Consider the following 19,403-nt stretch of genomic DNA (forward strand, 5'->3'; position numbering starts at 1 on the left):
GTGATGGGACCGGATGCCATGATCTTAGTTTTTTGAACGTTGAGGTTTAAGCCAGCTTTTTCACTCTCCTCTTTCACCTTCATCAAGAGGCACGGACAATTTGCAAATGCAAAGCCCCGTAGTCTTCATGTATTTTCATGTATTGCAGGCATATTTTCAGTCACAAATTCGATTGTGGAAAGGTGATGACCTTGTATATCCTAGGTTCACCTGAGGACAGAATATTGCAGCTTGTCAATAAAAGGGCGCTCGGCCTTTTCATGTGTCCCCTCCCACCTCCATGGCTGACTCCGGGGAACCGGCCTCTCAGGCTGGGCTGGGTGGGGAAGCAGTGGTCTCCTGAGGTGCCTCACCCCGACTCAGATCTCCTGAGGTGCTCGGCCCGGGCTCATGGGAAGGGGCCCACCCACAGCCTCGCCCTGGAGCCCCTGGCTGGGCCCAGGCCTTCTTTTGCCCTCACTCAGGCACGAGTGATGCCCCTCTGATGCCTCCTGCTGTCTCCTCTGATGCCCCGAGGAAGCATAGGCTGGTCCCCTCTGCCTATGGTGTCTGTAGTCATTATTCACCTGTGATTCTCTTTAAGGCTCTTTTTTCTCAGAGTTCCAATGGGGAGATAACTTTGGATCTTCTGACCCATTGGGGGCCTCTCAGATGCCAATCTGGGCATCAGGAGAGAAGATAACGTTTGGACCCAGCCTCTCAAAGCAACCATCTGAAGGGAAGAGATGTTGAATCATGTTTTGAAACTTTATCAGCATTCAGATGTACTGCTGAAATAGTTTACCCAAACATTTCTACCTGCATAAGACCCTGTGACCGTATAGTCCTATTGTGGAGACAAAACAGAGGCCTCCCAGGGAGGAAGGACACTGCCATCTTGAAGCCCATATTTTGGTTCCAAAACTTGGGTTTTTTTCTGTGTCAGCTTGCCTCTTTGGGCTCAAACTGGGCTCCATGGTAAATATTTGATGACCTGTTGCCCTTACTGGGGCTTCCCAGGTGGCGCTAGTGGTAAAGAACCTGCCTGCCAACCAGGAGATATAAGAGACACGGGTTCGATCCCTGCGTGGGGAAGATCCCTGGAGGAGGGCATGGCAACCCACTCCAGTATTCTAGCCTGGAGAATCCCATGAACAGAGGAACCTGGTAGGCTACAGCCCATGGGGTTGCAAAAAGTCAGACACAACTGAAGCTACAGACCATATCTGATTAAATTCTGTGTCTTAAATCTAACAGACCTGCTAGGTATGGATTGAATACAAATTTCCACGCCCCAAAGGCAGCTCCCCTTGGAGGGCTTATTATAGAAATCACCCCTTTTCTGGTGTTTGCTCCCCTTTTCCATCTCTGTAGTGTATCTTGCTATATAATTTTAGGAGGTATATTTTCTTGCCCAATGCCAGGTTAATGGTGCTTTATAACATTTTAGAGTAATAAAAGTCTTATTAGTTTTTTCTTTAATAAATGTAAAACTGATAATAAAATTACTCTTGCACATAAATGTTTCACAGACAAAAATCACTAGGCCCTTTGGTTCCCAAGGTGGATTTTCAAAACTGCTGAAGGTATACAGTCATCCAATTATTTCAGAGGACTACTTCTTTTTAGGCTAAGTAAATTATATGTGTTTGTGTATACAAGGATTTTAAAGACATGATTTTGTTTTTTTTTTTCATCTTTCTGGAGCAAATTTCATTGACTAATCTCAATGTTTATTCTACTCACAAGACCGTCTGTTGGTGAGGGGTTGGATTAGAAGTTCTCTTTAATTGCCTGAAAAGTCTTACTGCATTTCTCCGGTTGTTAAACAGACATATTTATTCTGGTAGTAGCATGCTTAACACATTTGAAAGGTGCCAAAATTTGGTTTTCCAATAGATGAAATAAACTAATTTCTAATTTTAAGGGATAGTGACAAATTAAGGTCACTTTAGCAGTCAATTGTGTTGTAAAAGCACAAAAACTGGCAGATGCAGTATCAAAAGTAAATGTTTAATTTCCTGATTTTTCTCTGTGTCTCTCCCCTCTTTCTTTATTCATTCAATCCTTTGACCATTCATTGAACAAGTATTTATTGAGCAGCTGCTATGTGCCAAGGGCTGCCCAGGTACCTGCTGGGTGCTGGAAGACAAGTCTTCTGCTTATATAGTGTCTGCTTTCAAGGAGCCAGTGGTGGAGGAGGAAGTAGGGGCATGGGAGGCTTCCCCAAGGAGAAGACCCTCGAGGTGGACTTTGAGGAGATGATCACGTGAGAGAGGGCTAAAGGTGAGAACCTTGCTCCAGCTTCTTAAAATGCTCCTTATTGGAGAAGGAAATGGCAACCCACTCCAGTACTCTTGCCTGGAAAATCCCATGGACTGAGGGGCCTGGTAGGCTACAATCCATGGGGTCACAAAGAGTCAGACAAGACTAAGCGACTTCACTTTCTTTCTTTCTTTCTTTTTCCCTCATATTACTAGTCCCTGGGATTTGGGTGATCCCATGTGGTTTTGCCTCTCCATAATCACACCTTCTACATCATCCCTTTGATAAACTCTCCTAAGATAAAATAATTAAAACCAGCCTTTTGTTCCCTACCAAGCCCCCAACCCATACAAGGGCTTGGGAAGTTGTTTGATTGCTTTGTCCAGGCTGCAAGCCAAGATCCAAGCATGTGCTTGGGTCTGGGTAAAGCGAGGGATGGGGATGGGTTCCCTGGGCTCTCCCGGATGGAGCTGGATGGAATGGAAAGCTGGACAAGAACCCAGGGATAAGAAGCAGAGAGAAGGAGGAAACGGTACACAATAGTGGGTCTCAGTCTCACATGACTCCAAAGGGAGGCCGTGAGATGGCCTGAGAGCCCAAGTCAGGGGCTGGGGCCTGACAAGGAGCTGCAGGTGAGCTGAAGATGAGGCCTTTCCAGCCCCCAGAGCCCTGAACAGGATGTAGACACCAGCATCATTCTTCTGAGCCCTGAGTGCAGACTTGACCAATGCTAAAGACTATGCCATAGCCTTTGACTGTGTGGATCACAATAAACCGTGGAAAATTCTGAAAGAGATGGGAATACCAGACCACCTGACCTGCCTCTTGAGAAACCTATATGCAGGTCAGGAAGCAACAGTTAGAACTGGACATGGAACAACAGACTGGTTCCAAATAAGAAAAGGAGTACGTCAAGGCTGTATATTGTCACCCTGCTTATTTAACTATGCAGAGTACATCATGAGAAACGCTGGACTGGAAGAAGCACAAGCTGGAATCAAGATTGCCGGGAGAAATAACAATAACCTCAGATATGCAGATGACACCACCCTTATGGCAGAAAGTGAAGAGGAACTCAAAAGCCTCTTGATAAAAGTGAAAGTGGAGAGTGAAAAAGTTGGTTTAAAGCTCAAAATTCAGAAAACAAAGATCATGGCATCCGGTCCCATCACTTCCTGGGAAATAGATAGGGAAACAGTGGAAACACTGTCAGACTTTATTTTTTTGGGCTCCAAAATCACTGCAGATGGTGACTGCAGCCATGAAATTAAAAGACGCTTACTCCTGGAAGGAAAGTTATGACCAACCTAGATAGCATATTCAAAAGCAGAGACATTACTTTGCCAACAAAGGTCCATCTAGTCAAGGCTATGGTTTTTCCAGTGGTCATGTATGGATGTGAGAGTTGGACTGTGAAGAAAGCTGAGTGCCGAAGAATTGATGCTTTTGAACTGTGGTGTTGGAGAAGACTCTTGAGAGTCCCTTGGGCTGCAAGGAGATCCAACCAGTCCAATCTGCAGGAGATCAGCCCTGGGATTTCTTTGGAAGGAATGATGCTGAAGCTGAAACTCCAGTACTTTGGCCACCTCATGTGAAGAGTTGACTATTGGAAAAGACTCTGATGCTGGGAGGGATTGGGGGCAGGAGGAGAAGGGAATGACAGAGGATGAGATGGCTGGATGGCATCACCGACTTGATGGACGTGAGTCTGGGTGAACTCCAGGAGTTGGTGATGGACAGGGAGGCCTGGCGTGCTGCGATTCATGGGATCACAAAGAGTCGGACACGACTGAGCAACTGATCTGAACTGAACTGAACTGAAAGCTGTCAGATGAGGGGATCTGCACCCCTTCCACCTAAGAGAACATAGTAGTAGGATTTTTTCCTAAAAGACCAGAATAATTGGAAACACCTGAGTGTTCAACAACTGAGAACAGGTTTAGTTTGTTTAGTGAAATATTATCTAGGCCCCACAGATGATAGTTATGAAGATAACAGGTAAACATGCTTCAGTATACGTTTAAAAATAAGTAAAAATGCTTTGTCCACTATGCTTACAGCTCCGTAAAAATGAATGCATGTTGATAAGAATTTGAAGGGAATATGTAAAAGATAAAAACAACTTTGAGATTGGGGTTATTGTATTCAGGAAGATAATGCAGGTAGTTGTAAATGACAAACTCTGAAATCTCAGTGTCTTAATGTTTTAGAAGAGAATCTTTGCTCACAGCAAGTTCAATACAGGTACTCAGAGCCCAGGGCTCCTTCCAGCTCATGTCTTTGTGACAGCATAGTGAGGAGGTGGCTGTCTGCAAGACAGGAAGAGAGTCTTCAGGAGAAACCAACCTGCTGATACCTCGATCTTGTACTTCCAGCTTCTAGAATTATAAGAAAATAAATCTGTGTTTTCTAAACCATCCAGTCTGTTATACTTTGTCACAGTAGCCCAAGCAAACTAATATATGGCCCCTCCTCCCACCAACTGCTTAGCAAAGCTCTTTGTCCCTTTAAAGCTCAGGTAGGATGCCTCCTCTGGGAATCCCATTCCTCCCTCAAGCTTCACTGAATGTCTCTCTCTTGGGCTTTCCCAGTGTCCTGATGCTACTCTGCCCACACTGCTTGTGAAACCTTATGGAGAAGGTGAGTCCACATCAGGAAGGACCATATCTTATACCTCCATTCACCTGACCAGCATCTGTCACACCGCGAATACTCAAATGTATAGTAAATGAATGAAGGAACAAATTTTTATAAACTAACGACAGTAGAACAAGTTAGATAACCATTTTGATTGGTTAAGTAAGACTGGCCAGTGGCAGGCTTTGAGCTGTGTGGCAGAGTGAGAGATGTTTCTGTCCAAAGGCTGTCTGGAAAGACTTTATTCATGCTTGACTGTGCCGAGCTTAATAGTACAAAAGGGCAATTATGAATGTATTGAATGAGAAGTAGGCCCTTCTCCTTAGCATGGTGTTTCATCTGGCATAGGCTCAGAGGCTGGCAGGATTTGGAAATCTAATTGTTTTTCTGTAATTTTTGATATTGAGTCAGTAGTGACTTTCTTGGCTAAACTAAAAACATCAAGTTTCCTAAAACAATAAATACCGCAGCACTTTATCTTTCTGGAAGGTTCTGTTCTCTCCTCCCTCCTCAATTAGGTAGGCTATTTAAAATCTGTCTTTAAGATCTCTTCAAGTCCCTTCTGTTCTCTGAAACCTGCCTTGCCCACTGCAACCTCAAGAGCAGAGCTCTCACTGTTGACTTCAGGTCCATGAATCACACTTTCTTCTTGAAGTCACCATAGGGTGGTGGCATTCAAGAGCCCCTGGCTTAAGGTGATGCCAACAACAAGAAAAGAAAACAGACTAAGGAACTCTGAAACTCATCTCCTCTATAAAAGCAATGAGAACATTAGGAGAAATGGTAAAGATGATTTTTTTTTTTTTTTTTAGAATTCTGGAAATTAACCAAAGTCTTGCAGTAACCCAAGGAGCATTTATTCAAGAAAAATGGCTGAATCTCAGCATGAAAAGCAAGAATTATGGCAGTTTTATTTGCCTTATTCCCGTTATTCCTTCCTCAGCTCTACAGTAACCTTGAAAACCAACATCTTGTAATCACAATGAAAACCAGCATCTTGGCAGCCACTGGAAAGGGCTAAACAGGGTTGCAGCTCCTTCAAAGCCCCATTACCAGAGGCTTGTCACTGTGTGACCACTCTAGTGATTTCCTGGAAGACATACCTCATATTTGTATGTATTTGCTATGACTTAGCAGAGAAGGCAATGGCACCCACTCCAGTACTCTTGCCTGGAAAATCCCATGGATGGAGGAGCCTGGTGGGCTGCAGTCCAGGGAGTCGCTAAGAGTCCAACACGACTGAGCGACTTCACTTCCACTTTTCACTTTCATGCATTGGAGAAGGAAATGGCAACCCACTGCAGTGTTCTTGCCTGGAGAATCCCAGGGATGGGGAAGCCTGGTGGGCTGCCGTCTATGGGGTCGCACAAAGTCGGACACGACTGAAGTGACTTAGCAGCAGCAGCAGCAGCAACTATGACTTAGAGCTCTCCCTATATGAACAGCCTTTTCCTTGGTGACATTTGTCAGAAACAATTAGAGGTAATTGTTTAACATTCTAGCTTCCTAAGGTGGTAGATAACATTTGGGCAAACAATATACAAACCAAAAAGTTTAAAGGGAAAAACAGGAAATGAGATATACATAGGGATCTGGGGGAAAAGCTAACATCATGTTAGGTATCTAAAAGGCCGAGTAGATGTTTAGGGATGTGAACATGCCCCGTGCTGTGTGTATGATCAAGAGAGACCTAAGGAGGCCCCAAGTTCTCAACTTTGGCTAACTTTGAGGTTTTGTACAAGCAGCAAATGAAGGCTAAGATGGAGTTGAGATCTGGTTGACTGCTCAGGAGTGCCCAACATATCTATAGAGACTCCCAGCAAAGACTGGAAGACTAATTCGTTCCAGGCATTTAAGGAAATCTCTGTCCAATCATTAGCTGACCACTGAGACAACTGAGCTGCAATTCATGGGGGGATCGCAAAGTCGGACACGACTGAGGGACTGAAATGAACTGAACTGAGACAACTGAGCAGAGATTTTAGTGGCCACATACACAAAGAATAAGACTTTGCCGAATTGGTTCAGAAAAGTCTCTAAGAAACCAACAGCAATTACAACAAACAGCAACAGAAACTCTGGGGAAGGGGGAGAATCTGATTTCCCAAGTTGTCACATTATATTATTTTAAATATCGAGTTTTCAGCAAAACAAAACCACAAAAACAGAACAGACCATAAGACTTGCAAATAAACAAGAAATTACAGTAAAGTCCATACACAGGGAAGAAAAAGTCAGCAGAAATTATTTCTGAGGAAGTCCAGACACTGGAATTTACTAGATAAGGATTTTATATTATTTACTTAAAATATGTTCAAAAACTAAAGGAAATCATATATAAAAAACTAAATGAAAGTATGAGAATGATACCTGACCACATTGAGAATATCAGTAAGAGAATAGACATTATGAGGGAAATAGAAATTCTAGATTTGAAAAGTATAATGATTGAAATGAAGAATTTACTCAGTTCAGTCAGTTGCTCAGTTGTGTCCTACTCTTTGTGACCCCATGGACTGCAGCACACTAGGCCTCCCTGTCCATCACCAACTCCCAGAGCCTACTCAGACTCATGTCCATTCTGTTGGTGATGCCATCCAACCATCTTATCCTCTGTCATCCCATTCTCCTCCTGTCCTTAGTCTTTCCCAGCATCAGGGTCTTTTCCAATGAGTCGGTTCTTCACATCAGGTGTCCAAAGTACTGGAATTTCAGCTTCAGCATCAGTCCTTTCAGTGAATATTCAGGATTGATTTCCTTTAGGATTGACTGGTTGGATCTCCTTGCAGTCCAAGGGACTCTCAAGAGTCTTCTCCAACACCACAGTTCAAAAGCATCAATTCTTCGGTACTCAGCTTTCTTTATAGTCCAACTCTCACATCCATACATGACTACTGGAAAAACCATAGCTTTGACTAGGTGACCCCATGGACATTACAGTCCATGGAATTCTCCAGGCCAGAATACTAGAGTGGGCAACCTTTCCCTTCTCCACAGGATCTTCCCAACCCAGGGATCGAACCTAGGTCTCCCGCATTGCAGGCAGATTCTTTACCAGCTGAGCCACCAGAGAAGCCCAAGAATGCTGGAGTGGGTAGCCTATCCCTTCTGCAGTGGATCTTCTTGACCCAGGAATTGAACTGGGGGTCTCCAGCATTGCAGGTGGATTCTTTACCAACTGAGCTATGGGGGAATCTCTCAAAGAATTTACTGCTGCTAAGTCGCTTCAGTCGTGTCCGACTCTGTGGGACCCCATAGACGGCAGCCCACCAGGCTCCCCTGTCCCTGGGATTCTCAAGGCAAGAACACTGGAGTGGGTTGCCATTTCCTTCTCCAATGCATAAGAGTGAAAAGTGAAAGTTTTGAAGTCGCTCAGTCGTGTCCGACTCTCAGCGACCCCCTGGACTGTAGCCCACCAGGCTCCTCCATCCATGGGATTTTCCAGGCAAGAATACTGGAGTGGGGTGCCATTGCCTTCTCCGAAGAATTTACTACAGGAACTCAATCACAGATTTGAGCAAGCATAAACAGATCTGTGGAACTCCATGAAACATACTGAAATATACATCCTCAGCATCCCAGAAGGAGAGGAAAGAGAGAAAGGAGGAGAAAGAATATTTGAAGAAATAATGGCCAAAAACTTTCCAAATTTGATGAAGTATATTCATCTATGCACTCAAGATCAACAAATTTCAAATAGAATAAACTCAGAGATTCACACCCAAATACATCAGAATGCAACTGTTGAAAGACAAAGAAAGACTCTTAAATGCAGCAAGAAAAAGCTCATCACGTATTGAGAGATCCTCAGTAAGATTAATCCAAGTTCTCATCAGAAACTATGGAGGCCAGAAGACAGTGGGATCACAGTATTCAAAGTGCTGAAAGAAAGATGGCCAAGCAAGAATTAAATTCAGAAACTTATCCTCTGAAAATGAAATTAAAATTCCAGAAAAAAACAGTAATTTCATTGCTAACAGACCTGCCCTACAGGAAATATTAACGGGATTCCTTAAGGCTGAAATGAAAGGACACGGAGCAGCAACTTGAATTCACATGAAGAAATAAGGAATACCAGTTAATTCAGGTAATACCAGGCATTTACATAGGTAAATAGAAAGGACGATATTAATGTATTTTTTATTTGTAATTCTTCCTTTCTATCTAATTTAAGAGATAAGAAGGCAATGCTTGCAAATTTCTGTTAGATGACATACAATGCATAAAAATGTAATTTGTATGTCAGTAACAGCAGAAGAGATGAGGGAGATAATGGAAATGTATAGGAATATAGTTTTGGTATAATAGTAAAACTAAGTTGGTATTACTCTGAATTGTATTGTTATAAATTAAGATGTTAATTGTGATCTCTAGGTCCACCCCTAAGAAAATAGTTACATTTAAAAAAAGAGGTGACAATGGAATTAAAGTGGTACATGAAAAAAATATTTAACACAAAAAAGCAATAATGGATGAACAGAGGAACAAAAAAGACAGAAGGTATAGAAAGCAAACAGAAAAATCGTACATATAAACCTTATCCTACCAGTAATTATAAAATGTAAGTGGATTAAAATTTCAATTAAAAGGCAGATATTGATCAAATTGATTTTAAAAATGATTCAATTACATGCTGTCCATGAGAGATGTGTTTAGATTCAACTACAAAAATAGGTTGAAAATCAAGGAATAGAAAAGACAGACCATGCAAATATTAATCAAAAAAAAGAACTGGAGTGGCTACATTAACATCAGACACATAGATTTTAAGACAAAAATTATTAATAGAGAAGGACATTTTGTAATGGTAAAAGATATCAAAAGTGTATAGCAATAATAAATATTTATGCATCTAAAACATTTACAAAATGCATAAAGCAAACACTGACGGAACTGAAGGAAGAAATAGACAATTCAACAGTAACAGTTGGGCACTTCAACACCTGACTTTCAATAATAAAGACAACCAGAGAGAAGATGAACAAGGAAATCAAAGACTTGTGGAAACAAGTCTCAATAAGTTTTAAGGGTTGAAGCCACACAAAGTGTGTCCTCCAACCAAAATAGGATGAAATTAGAAATCAGTAACAGAAGAAATTTGGGAAATGCACAAATATGTGGAAATTAAACAACATATGCTTAAATAACCAATTGATCAAAGAAGAAATCATAAGTGGAATTAGAAAACCCTTTGAATGAGTGAAAATGAAAGCTGCTGCTGCTGCTAAGTCGCTTCAGTCGAGTCCGACTCTGTGCGACCCCATAGACAGAAGCCCACAGGCTCCCCCGTCCCTGGGATTCTCCAGGCAAGAACACTGGAGTGGGTTGCCATTTCCTTCTCCAATGCAGGAAAGTGAAAAGTGAGAGTGAAGTCACTCAGTCGTGTCCGACTCTTAGCGACCCCATGGACTGCAGCCCACCAGGCTCCTTCGTCCGTGGGATTTTCCAGGCAAGAGTACTGGAGTGGGGTGCCATTGCCTTCTCCGAAAATGAAAGCACAACATAGTAAAACTTATGGGACACAGCAAAAACAGTGTTTAGATGGAAATATATAGCTTTAAATGATTACAGTAAAAAAAGAATATCCTGAATCAATAAGGTTCCACCTTAGCCAACTAGAAAAAGAAGAGCAAACTAAATTCAAAGCTAGCAGAAGGAGGGATATATTAAAGATTCAAGGTGAAATAAATGAGACAGAGAATATAAAAATAGAGAAAATCAATGAAAAGCAACAAGATTAAAAAAATTGAAAAGTCTTTAGACTTATCAGGAAAAAAGAGAGCCGGATTACTAAAAGCAGGATTGGAAGAGGGAATGTTACTGCTAAATACAAAGAATGAAGATGAGGTATTAATACTATGAATAACTGTACACCAACAAAGTAAAACTGACTCATTGGAAAAGACCCTGATGCTGGGAAAGATTGAAGGTGGGAGGAGAAGGGGACCACAGAGGATGAGATGGTTGGATGGCATCACCGACTTGATGTACATGAGTTTGAGTAAGCTCTGGGAGTTGGTGATGGACAGGGAAGCCTCACGTACTGCAGTCCATGGGGTCACAAAGAGTCGGACACTACTGAGTGACTGAACTGAACTGAACAAATAGATAGAAATAGACAAATTCTTCTAAAAGATAGAAATTACCAAAACTGACTTGAGAAGAAATAGAAAATTTGAATAGAAGTAAAGAGATTGAATTAGCAATCAAAAACCTTGCTCAAAGTAAAGTCCAGGACCAGATGGTTTCACTGATAATTTCTACCAAAACTTAAAGAACAATTAGCATCAATTCTTCACTAAATCTTCCAAACATAGGAAAGGAGGGACTACTGCCCAAGTCATTCTAGATGTCAATATTGCCCTAATATCAAAATAAGACAAAGACATCAGAAGAAAGCACACCAGTGTCCTCTATGAATATAGGTACAAAAGTCTTCAATAAAATACTAGGAAACTGAATCCAGCAACATATGAAAAGGATTATATTTCATGTCTAAGTGGAGTTTATTCTAGGAAGGCAAGGTTGGTTCGACCTATGAAAATCAGTGTAACATACTACATTAATGGAATAATGGACAGATCCCACTATTTATCTCAGTAGATGGAGAGACTTTGTGTCCATACCTGGTCTCAGCCACTTGCAGAGTTTGTTGTCTTAAGCAAATGCCTTGGCAGCTCTCAGCCTTAGTTTCCTGAGTGGTAAGGAATTAAATCAGTTAATGGAACCATCAGTTAATGGTAAGTGTGTTAGTAAGTGTTAGTCGCCCAGTCGTGCCCGACTCTTTGCGACCCCATGGACTGCAGCCCACCAGGCTCTTCTGCCCATGAGATTTTCCAGGCAAGGATACTGGAGTGAGTTGCCATTTCCTTCTCCAGGGTATCATCCAGACTCAGGGATCGAACCTGGATCTCCTGCACTGCAAGCAGATTCTTTACCAACTGAGTTAATGGTATATCCTAGTAATTTTCTTACTTGAGAATGTGGGAGATTCCAATGAAGTAGTACCGGGGGTAGGCTCAGATATGTGTAGGTACATTTGATTAAGAAGCTTTAACTAAAAAGAAAATACATGTGATAGTGTAAAAAATTATAAAAACACATATGATAAAAGTCCTCTCCCTGTGGCAAAGAGTTTTGCATTTTTTGTGGCATGTACATTTTCCCTTCCCTCTTGGGAGTGTGCCATGGGTTGCCACTGGAAGCCACATTTGCTGAGATTGATACTTATTGTGTACATGCATGCATGGTCTGCTGTGTCCAACTCTTTTGTGACTTCATGGACTGTAGCTTGCCAGGCTCCTGTCCCTGGGATTTCCCAGGCAAGAATACTGGAGTGGTGGGCTGCCATTTCTTCCTCCAGGAGATCTTCCTGAGCCAGGGATCAAACTCACATCTCCTGCATTGGCAAGTGGATTGTTTATCATTGAGCCATCTGGGAAGCCCTTTAACAGGTGTGAAACATCCCAGCACATAGTAGGTGCTCAATGAATTTTATTTCTTCTTCTCTGGGTACACATATTGTGCCTCTGGTGTGATTTTTAACATTGTTGTGGACTGAATGGTTTGTCTTCTGAACTAGTTTATAAGCTCTTTCAGAGGAGAGGCCCATGTTTTCTGTCACTTTTATGCTCTCCAAAGGGCCATGCAGATAACAGGTATGCAGACTTGCTTTTCAATAATATGTTGTTGAGACCATAGGAGAATTGATAGGCTAAATGAAGCAATTTTGCGAGGTCATTTGGAAATGTTATAATCTTGCTATGATGCGCTAGACACACTATTTTCTTTTCTCTGGTGGCACCTGATCTATCACAATGGTAGTGCTTGGAGCCTGCAGAGGACTATTACCAGCCTGAACAGCACAGCACTGAGCAAATAGTAGGTGCTTAAACAACTGTTGAATTCACTGAATAGGGTGCAAGATGGACTCGTTGATGAGACAACAAAGAAAAACACAGAGCCTGTTCAAGACATGAAAGACGGTAGTGTCAGGATAAGCAATGAGTTCTTACCTATATCAAATGCGCAAAGCAGCTTTTTGGAGACAAAAACAAAAGGTTGTTTTGAAGGCAATCAATTTTGCTTAATTTTAACATGGCCACGTTTATGCCAAATGATTAGCATTTTCTCGTTAGCTTAGCAACTGTGATATGGCTAAAATATTTGGCAAAATGTTGATTTCAGAAGTCAGATGTTGTGCCAACCTTGCTAAATGATCTAGATATAATTTTTAAACCACCCAACCACTTCACAATTTTTTAAATGGGCCATAATAGCTTTTCATCAAAAGAATATTTTCCTTGGTGGAAAGAAAGATATTTAAAGTACTGAAAATAATGTTGAAAATTAGAAAAAAAAAAGAAACATATCTGAGGCATTTGTAAGGTAGAGATATTGGATATTAAAGAAAAACCACCCCCTGGAGGAATCTACCACAGTGGTTTTCCTAAGGCCAGAAGCCAGGAATGAAGTCCTGGTTTCTTGCTCTCCTAGACCGTGTTCCATGATGGTGAGTAAAAACGAAGAGCCTGTACTGCTCACATTAAAATTCATTTTTATTTTGATTTTGCTTTTTCATGTCAATTAGAGACTCTTTGTTAAAATGATTACATAATTTTCGCAGAACTACGTTATTGCAGACTGGAGGATATAAAGCCTCTTAAATGTGACTAATGTACTCACAAATTCCTGCCCAGAGCACAATTTCTCAAGGGGGCCTTCTGCATACCATCTTTTTAAAGTGCAGCGGAGAGAGAGATGTAAATGCCCGAGAGATACAAGCGAGGCTTTTGGCTGAGATGGGGGATAAACTCCTTGTTCAAACAGCTGACAGAGGTTCCAGGAACTAAAGCATCCTTTGCTTTGGAACTCATCTCCTCGCTCGGTTCCTGTCTTGTGATAAGGTTACACTGAATGGGGCTGGCATCCTTCAAGGTTACTGTTCCAGAAAATATTTGCAAATAATTTGACGTGCTGTCAGCTAGCAGGCTGCAGTGAATTCTTATAATTCAACACACTAATGTGGGTTTTCATGCCTTAAGCTATAAATAAGTTGGATATGCAAAAGTTTCTGTAATGTTTATTTAATAACAATATTTAAAAAATAAATCTTGATTATTCCATCGCGCTTGGATGGAAGTCTTCCACTCTGACGGTTGCCTGTGACCTCGGGCGGTTTCTTCCTTCCTTTGTCTCATTTGATATCACTAAAGAAACAAGCTTGTTTTTCTTTTCAGGCTTTGGGAAGTAGCACTCTGAGGCTTCTGCCTACAAGCTCCCAATCAAGTCTCTGCTTGTGAAATGACTGAACTCAATTCAAGCTGAATATTCCCAGCGGGATGGCGCCTCCATGGGCACAGGGCCCAGAGCTGGGCCACAAGGAGTGGAAGCAGGCACCCCTGGACCCGGAGCCCTAGGCTCATAAAAGGCTGATCATATCATAACATCAGTGCTCCTAGACGCTAGGGGAAGTGCTCTAGGAGAACACAGAAGGGGATCACTGATCAGCTTGTGGATTAGGTGACCCTGAGTCATCTCCTTGCAGAGATTCATCTCCTTGCAGAGATGAATATAAGCTTTCATCATGTGGAGGCATAGAAGCCAGGCTGTGGGCAGAACCACCCCTCTCCACAAGGATAGGGAGGTGGAAAGAGTGTGGCTCTAATGAAAACGTCCAAGTGTTATTCGCTCAGTCGTGTCTGACTCTTTGAGACCCTATGGACTGGGACCCACCAGGCTCCTCTGTCCATGGAATTCTTCAGGTAAGAATACTGGAGTGGATAGCACTTCCCTTCTCCAGGGGATGTGGCCCTAATAGGCACAACAAATTGTAGCGACTATTTATCTATCAAGCATCTGCAATGAGGTCATTTAAACTATGAATCAGCTGAATATATATGCATGGCCAGAGGTTTGCCTTGCAGGAGACCTCTGGGAACTTTCTGAAGCTGGGTGCAGCCAAGGCCAGTGGGTTCGGGGGTCAGCACCTGGGGGACTGAAGGGCTTCTGTCTGAGTGGGGGGTGCTCTTCCAAGGGCCCATGGCTACAGGCCCTTCTTGTGGGGTTGCTGTCACTGGTCCTAAAGCAGTCTGGCATCTGACAGTGAAAAGACAACTGAAGTGATGCTTATGCCTAGCTAAATCACACATGCCCCAAAGTGCCCCACACGCTCACCAAGGTTGGAGAGGTGGATGCTGCATGGTGGCAGAGGCAGGAGAGGCAGGAGTTGGGAACAAGTTTGCAGCTTCACGTTGTCCCCAGGGCTGTTCCTGGAGCCAGGGTGGGTCCTGCTTTTGGGAATTTGGCCTACGTGCAGAGGTGACTAGTGCAAAAGGCACAGTCCAGAAGGAGTAGGCTAACATCCACCTTCTCCATGGCAGGAGCTTCTCAAGCTGCTGGGTCTATTTTCTTTAAAAATAACTTTATCAAAATAAAGTTTATACACTGTTTTGTCATAGTTGTTCAGTCGTCCAGTCGTGGTCTGACTCTTTGCAACCCCAGCAGCACACCAGGCCTCCCTGTCCTTCACCATCTGCCGGAGTTTGCTCAAACTCACGTCCATGGAGTCGATGATACCATCCATCCATCTCATCCTTTGTCGTCCCCTTCTCCTCCTGACTTCAATCTTTTCCAACATCAGGGTCTTTTCCAATGAGTGGGCTTTTCACATCGGGTGGTACAATATGCCCATTTAAAGTGCACAATTCAGTGGTTTTACAGTAAATTCACAGAGTTGTGTATTCAACCACCACAATCAGTTCTAGATTACTTTCATTACCTCCAAAAGAAACCTGTCACTCCCTGTCCCATCCCTCTCCATTTCTCCTTTATCCCAGCCTTAGGCAACTACTAGTCTGCTTTGTTCTCTCCAGGGTTTCCCGTTCTAGATATTTCATTTAAGGGGAATCATAATATGTGGTCTTCGTGTTGGCTTCTGTCACCTGGCACTGTTTTCAGTCTTGTTGTAGCTATAAGCCTTCTAAGCCTCTGACGCGTAATAGGGGCTAAGACATATGTGTAAAGTGAAACAAAGCGCAAGTTATAGTAGCTGTGGGGCAGCCATAGCCTTGGACTTGCCGTGTGAAGACCAGGGCTCAGCTCAGCCACATGCCTCCCTAGGAGCCTGGGCTCTCATTCCACCTCACTTTGGTGCTCATCTGTACAACTGGGAATGCCAACTCTGGTTAACAGAGACTTGAATGACTCAGACAATGAACATTATCTTTGAAAATCTTAACATCACATCTACATTTAGGAAAATATTTTGGACAGAACAGTTAAAGAATATAAAACAATTTTGGACTCTGGTGCTGGCCAACAGTCAATAGCTTAGCAGCACAGATAACAATTTTATTAATACTTTTCTCCTTCATCTCCTGCCCCACAATAAAATAAACCGGTAAAGTAAAGGTTAAACTAGCCTTGAAAATATTTCTGTTGCTTTTTGAGCATGTACAATTTGGCAGCGGGGGTGGGGGGAGAACTTACTCATTATAATCATACTAAGCAGAAATATATCTACAGCTATGATTTCTTGTTGTATGTTAAGTAAGTAGACTGGCTTTTTTTCTCAAGTAAAGTCATAATTGTATTTATTTTAAATTTATATCCTGTCTGCTTCAAAAAGAAATTTGAGGCAGCCAGGAAAATCATAAGCTATAAAATGAGCAAGCTCCATTTTATACTAATAAAATAAAAGTTAGGATCTCATCAGTGAAACAACTTCTCTTTGTGCTGTACTGTGTGCAAATATTTGGATTACTAAAGTGAATTTATGAAGCAATTACTTTTAATGCTATAAGAGGAAATTAAGTACTCATTGATTCTTGATTTATAAGCTAGAGCTAAAGATCATGAAAAAGCAAATATAACTTAATTAAATGTCCCTTGGCTTTGCTACTCTTGAGGTCTTCACTCATAAAGTTAGTAAAACAAACCATTCCTAGAACATAAATGTATATTGGTTCTTCCAGTTGGGAAGGCAAATAATTTACTGGTTAAATATATTCAGCAAAGTTAACCCAAGTGAGAGATTTTCCCAGTGTCCTCTGGGGCTTGAAGAGATAAAAGCTATTGTTGTAGGTTTAAGGAAGCTATTGTCCTGGGAATGATAGGCACTAACTTGCTGTAAAAAGGAGTAAACAAAGGGCGTCTCATTTTTTTTCCTATTAGAAAATATATTTTAATATGCTCACAAAATAAACTATAGACCTGTGAAAGAAATAGAGCTTTATAGTCTATTCATTGGCTACACACTTGTGGTTATTCATTGCTGACAGTGAACACATTAACCTGGGATAATTTAATTGAATCGTCGAGTAATGTTGCTATTTTTCTACTCTGAAGTGTAAATGATTTTTAAAAATTGGGTTCTAAAATGTAACACTTCAAGTGATGTATACAGCAAATCAAAGAGCCAGTGCAAGTCCCCTTTTGTGCTTCATGAGTTATTGATTAGAACAGAAGGGAAAAAAGAAGGGAAAAACACAGCCGCAAAAGAGTGTCCAATGGAAATAAGACCCAGTGGCCAAAGAGGGCTCAGCGTGAGGAAGCTTCTGCTACATCCATGGGTTCTTTGCCACTAGCATCAACAGGGAAGCCCCGGGAGGAGTGGAGTCAAGGTTTTGTCTTCCTGTCTAGTTGAAAAAAGGGAAGATTTATTCAAATCATTGCTAAATGAGCATGAACATTAAGAGTTTCAGAGTTTCTCATGGGAAATAAAGGTTTTAATAAATTCTCTTCTTCATTGGGGTAGATTGGAATCTCATCCTCGATGGTACATGAAGCTGGTTTGAGGATGAAAGTTGGAAGAGAATTAGTTTTTTTTTAGATTCTAGTCAAGAAGCGTTAGGATAACAGTTATGAAAAATGGAACATGCTGACTCCAAGAAGATGAAGTTGCCACTAGCAGGGCCTAGGCTTTAGAGTACTGTTTTAAGGAAGTATTCATGGGCTAGCAGACTTTCTCCTGGGTTGATCTTCTGATTAGGCAAACATTTATGTGTCGCAGTCAGTTGGCATTAGGGGCCTTCTGAAGTGATGGAGAAGTCTGCCTCCTCTTTTCCACCCTGTGACTAAGCTCATGACCTTGGCCTCATTACGTTCTGGTCACAGATACCAGCTGGTCCAGATTTTCATATTGGGTGCACGAAGAAATGCACTAAGAATAAGAAAATCAGAGTGAAAACATTTCAGTCTGCTAGGGCTGCCGTAACTACAAACTGGGTTGCCTAAACAACAGAGATGAATTTTCTCACAGTTCTGGGGGCTGGAAGCCTGGGATCAAGATGTCTTCAGGGTTGATTTCTTCTGATGCCTCTCTCCTTGGCTTTCAGGTGGCCACGTTCTCCAGCATCTTCACATGCTCCTCCCTCACGTGTGTCTGCACCTTAATCTCTTCCTTTAAGGAGATTGGCCACATTGGATTAGGGCCAATCTACCCCAAGGACCCCATTTTAACTTAATCACCTCTTTAAAAACCGTCTTCAAATACAGTCATATTTTTAGGTCCACAACATATGGATTTGGGTGGATACAACCCAACCCATAACAGAAGAGAAAGCTGGGATAGATGTGTGTCTGTGTTAGTTATTCAGTCGTCTGACTCTATGCGACCCCATGGACTGTAGCCCACCAGACTCTTTTGTCCATGGAATTCTCCAGGCAAGAATACTCGCGTGGGTTTCCATTTCCTTCTCTAGTGGATCTTCCCGATCCAGGAACTGAACCCAGGTCTCCTGCATTGCAGGTGGATTCATTACTGTCACCACTGTCTGAGCCATCAGGGTAGACACACAGTCAAGGCAATAATAAAGAACTAAAGGAGTAACTATAGTCTTTCTTACATTTTTTTCGGTCCATTTCTGTTAGTGGTGTGCTACTAAAGGCTGGCCCAACAACTCTGAGAAATAAGAAACCGGATTTGTAGCATTTGCTGATTTCCATGGTGCAAATACTCCCAGCGTGGCCTGTTTTCAAGGTAGCAAAATGACTTCACTGAATGCAGATGTGAGAGGGAAGCTGCAGAGTCAGCTCTCCCGAGCCATATAACCTGGCTCTAGAAAGCCATTGATTTCAGGGACCGAGACAGAAAAGTAAAGGGGGAATAAATGCAAGCACAATTTTGGTAATCTGAAAGCTTTTCCTATAATGGTTCATAATGGGAAGAGGTTTAAAAATGTTGATTAAAATAAATTATCTGTAATTTTCATTTTGCTCTTATTTTCTTGTTAAAGGTAAGAATTTGATAGAAGTAAAGAGAATGAAGACTGGGTGAAAAGAAATAAGAAAAAGAATGTTAAAATAGCTCCCATTTCTGGTAATGTGGCAGACTGGGAATTCTGAGATACTCACCCATACATGCACACACCCCCTTTTAAGAGTATCGGTGATGAGAAAAATAGGACATTGAAGTAGGTTGTTTTCTTCTTGAGAGCATTTGATGAACAGGATAACCTTGAATTTTGATTTTCATGGCTCCATGCATACAGGAGACAAAGCTCAAAACCTGTATATGCTGG

The sequence above is a fragment of the Bos indicus genome, chromosome 26 (assembly GCF_029378745.1).
Source record: "Bos indicus isolate NIAB-ARS_2022 breed Sahiwal x Tharparkar chromosome 26, NIAB-ARS_B.indTharparkar_mat_pri_1.0, whole genome shotgun sequence".
In the NCBI taxonomy this organism is placed as follows: domain Eukaryota; kingdom Metazoa; phylum Chordata; class Mammalia; order Artiodactyla; family Bovidae; genus Bos; species Bos indicus.